Below are 5,401 nucleotides of genomic sequence, written 5' to 3' on the forward strand. Positions count from 1 at the left end.
GGTGCTAGCTTGGTCCAGAGCCAGTGAAGGCCTGGGATCCGCTGCCTGTACACACCTGCCCACCCCAGCCTCATGGATCATGGACTTGAGCCTATTAGGGAAGAACTGTAAGTCTCCCTCAGTAGGCAGCTTGGGGAGACAGGTAAAATAGCACTTGGGCAGCAGCGCTGTTTTACAAAGCAAGGAAATGCCAGGAGCCTGCATGTCACACGTGGGACCTGCTTGACACACGGCTATTCAGACTCTCCCTGGCAGCACCTGCTCTCTGCCCCACGAGGCACCAGGCACTGGACAAGCCTGGACCGCTGGTCTGATCTCTCTGATGTGCCTATGCTCATGAAAGCCTGTTGAAGGCTCCCATCCGCGAGCCTTCAACAGTGACACAAACGTCCTCGGCTGAGAACTGCCAGGCTCACCGCAGGAACGACTGGGGGAGTGGAGGGAGGCATTACGGAGGGAAGCCGCGTGCCTGCGCCACAACCAATCACCGCGGGTTTGGGCAGCAGTAAGGCCCCGCCCCCTTGTATTCAGTAAAGCGGCATTTGCTCATGCGCCATGCCTCAGCGCGCGAGGCGGACCTAGGGTGTCCCAAACCCGGCGGGAGGGGAAAAGCGGTTGACGTAAGGGGGTCACGTGTCCCGGGACGCGCAGCAGCACGTGCCTGGCCCCCGCCTCGGCCTCAGAGCACGCCGCGGCGCAGGAGACCTTAGGGTCAGCACCACGCCCCAGGCCCCGCCCCCCGCAGCTGGAACAGCGCCGCAGAGCAGAGGGCCGGGGGGCGGGGTTGCGCCGCGCCGTAGCCCAGCCCTCTGCCCGCCCTGGCGCAGCCTGCGGCGCTGTGCACGACTTGCTGCAGACGGTGCCCGTCCCGGTCCGGAGCCACGCGTTTTGGGTAAGGTACCGCCGCACCAGGAAGCGCCCGGGGGGGGGATTCTTAAGCGCTGCGTCACCGCCCCTCTCCTCCCCCCCTCCGTAGGCGCCGGCATCGCCGGGCTGGAGGGTGCGTCACCCCCCGCAGGGCCAGAGCGAGGCTGAGCGCCACCAGTTGGCTGCCGCCTGCGCGTGGGGGTGCGATGCGGGAGGGGTTAAGCGCGGCTGACAGGTCCGCAGTGGGCTGGCGGGGGCGGGGGTCTGGCTGCGCATGCGCCGTGGCTCCGCCCCAGCCCTCGGAGTGGGGGTGGGGTTTAGCTGAGGGGGCAATCGTAGGGGAGGGGCCGAAGGGGGAGCGGGGAATAGGGCCGTGCCAACAGGGGTGGTGGGAAGGGGGGTGCAGATGGAGATCAGACCCGAGGGTTCAAATTCTGGTCCTGTTTGATGGCTGATTCCCCACCAGCCTGCTGTACCCTCCTCCCACCTCCCAGGCGTGCCCTGGGAGCCCCTCCAGGTGCCAACTGCGGGTGCTAATGCTACATGGCAAGAGAAACCCCGAGGTCTGGAACAGGAATCTGTGGTTGTGGCCTTCCTGCATTCTCTGTGGCAGGTCAGCTGCTCCCATATCTTTCAGTGTTCAGGAAAAAAAAATGTGAAAGAGGTGGCATTTTCTGTGCTTGTCCAGGGGTGCCTCGGGTCTGAAACAGTTGAGAGCCGCTGCGTTAGGTAGTGGGAAGCCCTTCCTAGCTCCAGAGGGGCTTGAAATAGACCGAATCTCTGTGGCTGGAAGCTTTTAAGGTCAGCTTAGATGAACCTATGTGTAGGATGGTTTCAGAGCACCAGTTCTTAACCAAGGTGCTAGGAAACCTGGGATGCTTTGAGATCCCGTCACAGGTGCTACAGGAGGACATGCAGTGTTACTGCTGTGAGAGAGACCTGAAGGGTGCATCTCCAGCAGCAGGAATATGCATTTCCCTGGGGACAAGTAGTAGCTGCACACCTTATGCCACTGCTCCTTTTCCGTGAGGGAACACCTGTGTCGCATGTGCTATGGCACACAGCAGGTTATCCTGGGTAGGATAGGGGAGGCTGGGGGCCAGAAACTATGCTGGCCCCAGCAGCCTTACTTGGGGGCTTCCTGGGCTGCAGCTGTGGCAGGGAAGGCTGGCTGGCCACCAGACTGTGGCTCTGGCTGGCCAGGCTCTGACTTTGGGTAGTACGCGTTACTCCCACATGCGCTTCCCTGCTCTTTCTGATGTAGTATTTTTTTCAAGAAACCCCACCATGCTGCAAAGTAGCAGCACAGGAAATGCCTGCACGTGAGATGTGTGGCACCGCAGGTGGGTCTGCAGCGTCACATCCCACACGTCTGCGTTCGTTTGGATGTGCCCAAAGTTTTCAAGTAGTGATCCACAGTGTTAAAACATGCTGCCCTGTTGTGGGTTTTCTGAGCCCTTTGCAACAGAAGAATGGCTCTAGTGTTTTTCTGCAGTCAAAAAATGAGTGAATGCTAAGAGCTGGCATTCCCTAAGAGGTGCTTCAAGCCTAAGGAGGAGTGCTTGAGTCTAAAATGGTTGAGGGCCACTGCTTTAGACAGAGCTGATCCTGCCTTGAGGAAGGGTTGCCCTAGCTGGCCTTTTGTAGGGGTTTTCAGCCTAATTTTCCTATGTATGTTTCCGTTCAAAACCATGATAGTGGAGGGGCAACGGCAGTAAGGGCGTGTTATTTGCCAGCCAGTGGTCCTCTTACGTGTGGACCAATGTCTTTCTAGGGAAGAGCTGTAGGAGGAGTTGGAGTCAGAACTGAAGGAGGAGTTAGTTATCCGTAACTCCATCAGGGAAAATGTAGGAAGATTGGAAAGAGCCCAGGGAGTGAGCAACAAGACTGATTAGAGGCCATAAACAAATAGGGTTTATGAGCAAAGGTTGAAAGAACTGGGATTATTTGGCCTGGAGAAGAGAAGATTGAGTGACAATATGGTAACAGTGGTCAAATATATAAAGGGTGGCTTCTAAGGGAGATGACATTTGACTGTTTTCTGTGACTGCAGGAGGCAGGATAAGACAAAATGGTCTTAAATTACAGTCAGTGAAACTTAGACTAGACATTAGGCGGAACTGTGAAGGTGGGCTGAGTATTGGAGCAGGTCATCTAGAGAGGATGTGGGATCTTTATTATTGGGAGGTTTTTTTTAAGAGCAGGTTGAGGGGGATGATTTAGAACAGTGTTTCCCAATTGGTGTGCCATTAGGCATGTCCAGCTGTGCCATGGCATTTTGGGCTGGAGCCATGCCCCCCACCTGCTGCTGCTCTGGGCAGCCAGACTGGGGGGGCATCAGCCAGTGATTCAAACACCAATCCACCTGCTTCCTGTTGCTTGCTACCCCCCTGTCTTCGGCATTCAGCCGCTTGCCACCCTAGTCCCCCTGCTCTGCAGCGTTTGGCCGCTCACCCCCACCCCTGCTGCAGCGTTTGGCCACATGCTACTTTCCTCCCAGCCTCACTCAGCCAATGTGCCGTGGAGTGGGGGAGGCCATGTAAGTGTGCCACGGGGTGAAAAAAGTTGGGAAACCCTGGTTTAGAAATAGATGATCGTTCCCTGGGCTCGGACTATAGGCACCTCCTGGAATCCCTTCCAACCCTACTTTTCTGTGATTCTAAGTGCAGGAATTGGTCTGGAAAGCTCTAGTGTAAGCTCTGTAGCCTGTGTTTTGTGCAGCTTTCATTAGGTATACAGATCAGTCGATGTTTATTTTGTTGCTGTTTACAAAACTTAAGATTTTTCTTTTTTCTCCCCACAACAGGTTGTCAGTTTAAACAAATGACCTGACCAGTAAGCTTCATAAGACAACATACTGAGATATTTTGTTTCTTACTGGTAACATCCAAACAAATTAAGGTGGGGACTTTTGGATCTTAATTATAGCTTGATAGAGATATTATATCTATAGGGATTGATTCTCATATATTCATTCTCATATTCATTCTCCTATATGCATGTAATAGTAAGAATTTCCTGTTTGGGTGGGCATTGACAAAGCTAAGCAGGGATACTCTTGGGAGGTTTTGTTTTTATGCTGATATTTTTGTTCCTTCTTAAGTTGTTTTATTCTCTTGTTCTATCTTCTATTTTATAAGTTTTTCTGTTCTGTTATTGTAAGCTTCTCTGAGCCTTGTTGGAAGGACAGCATATACATTGAATAAGTAAATAATATTTGCATGAATTGCTGAGAGGTGTTTTCTCATCTGTATATCAGCAAAGTTTTAACTGATTCCAAAGCAAGATGTCTATCAGCGAGGTTACTTTTTTGCAAGTTAAATACTGCGCATATTTTAGCCAAACACATACAGCAAAGAGAACCTGTATGTTCGATTTCTCTGCCGGGAATGTCCAATCAACTTCCAGTTTTGTGATAACCAGGCCTAGGTGAATGCACTGACTGATAGTGCTTAACCTCAAGAAAAAGCAAACAAGTTTGTATTGCTAAACCAGAAGCCTGTACTAATGCAGTATTTCTGCACATAAAAAAATCATTTAAGTATTTGATTAACCATGAATTTTATTATTTATATGTATTAATTCTTTCTTTTTGTCATAAATCTTGCTAGATAATTGATTTCTTCACTGTGGTGGTGAGGATCAGGGGTGATGAAAGCTTAATCATAGTGAAAGCTCTATTGCTCTTCCTAAAACAAAATTAAGTAACTTGGTTTATTTAGATTACTAGCTTGATGTTTAAGAGGAAGGCTGTGTATTTTGTGTCCTCAGTGTCTGGTTTAAGGATGTCAGTTCTCATTCTTTGTAGCAGAAATTGATCACCTCTCCCAGGTCAGCATGAACTTGGCCAGAAGGTGTGTGATGCAGTATGTTCAGATAATGCAAAAAATAGAATGAATGTTGAAGCAGAACCAATAGTGAGTTTTTGGTATTTCAGCTCCTTAATTTTCTGATAGGTTAAAGTGTCAGTGGTTGAGTTTGTAACATCTTCCATATCATTTTGATCCAATTGGTTAGTTGGTTTTTTTTCCTCATGGAATAATAGCTTGGAAAATTGTGCCCATATTGACTTGTAAAAAATATTTAAGTGTGCTGTGGTTGTTTTCTGTAGGTTCAGATGGACATGGATTTAATTTTGGTGCTTTGGAGTTGGAATGTTATCTCCTTGACTTAGATGTACAGTGTATTGCATGCAAGCACAAAGATTCAGGATTGAAAAAAGGCTGTTACTTGCCTGGAGTATGTCATTATCCATATTTACTGTAAACTATCAGTTCTCTTTCAGTACCTAGTGTTCCCATTGCTATTGTTCTGTCAGCCCCACAATTAACTAATTCCCCTTATTTTTAGGGTTTCTGTTTTGAGCCTGCTAGGAGAAGATGTGAAAATGAGGGGAGGTAGAAGCTGTGATGCTAACTAGTTCCTGTCATTTTAAGGCCTCTAATAGCAGACCTTTGGTAATTCTTTCCTCTTCATTTTGTCTGGTGTGGTTAATGGGAGTACAGTTACAAAGTAGTTTCATAGTTTCTAGGGT

General features: G+C 49.6%; 1 protein-coding gene across 3 annotated transcripts in view; it reads left to right on the forward strand.

The window, feature by feature from the left end:
• The first annotated feature begins 799 nt into the window (after positions 1-799).
• The window catches only part of STARD3NL (STARD3 N-terminal like), a 43,219-nt gene continuing 38,617 nt past the window's right edge, over positions 800-5,401 (forward strand). The window contains exons 1-2 of one of the 3 annotated variants that reach the window (XM_019538852.1): positions 800-892; positions 3,674-3,768. The gene's annotated coding sequence lies outside the window, so the exon portion shown is untranslated. The remainder of the gene's footprint in view (positions 893-3,673; positions 3,769-5,401) is intronic. The other 2 variants (XM_019538833.1, XM_019538843.1) reach the window with 2 other exon arrangements.

This window comes from Crocodylus porosus, unplaced genomic scaffold, assembly GCF_001723895.1.
Source record: "Crocodylus porosus isolate Cpor-Errol unplaced genomic scaffold, CroPor_comp1, whole genome shotgun sequence".
Classification (NCBI taxonomy): domain Eukaryota; kingdom Metazoa; phylum Chordata; order Crocodylia; family Crocodylidae; genus Crocodylus; species Crocodylus porosus.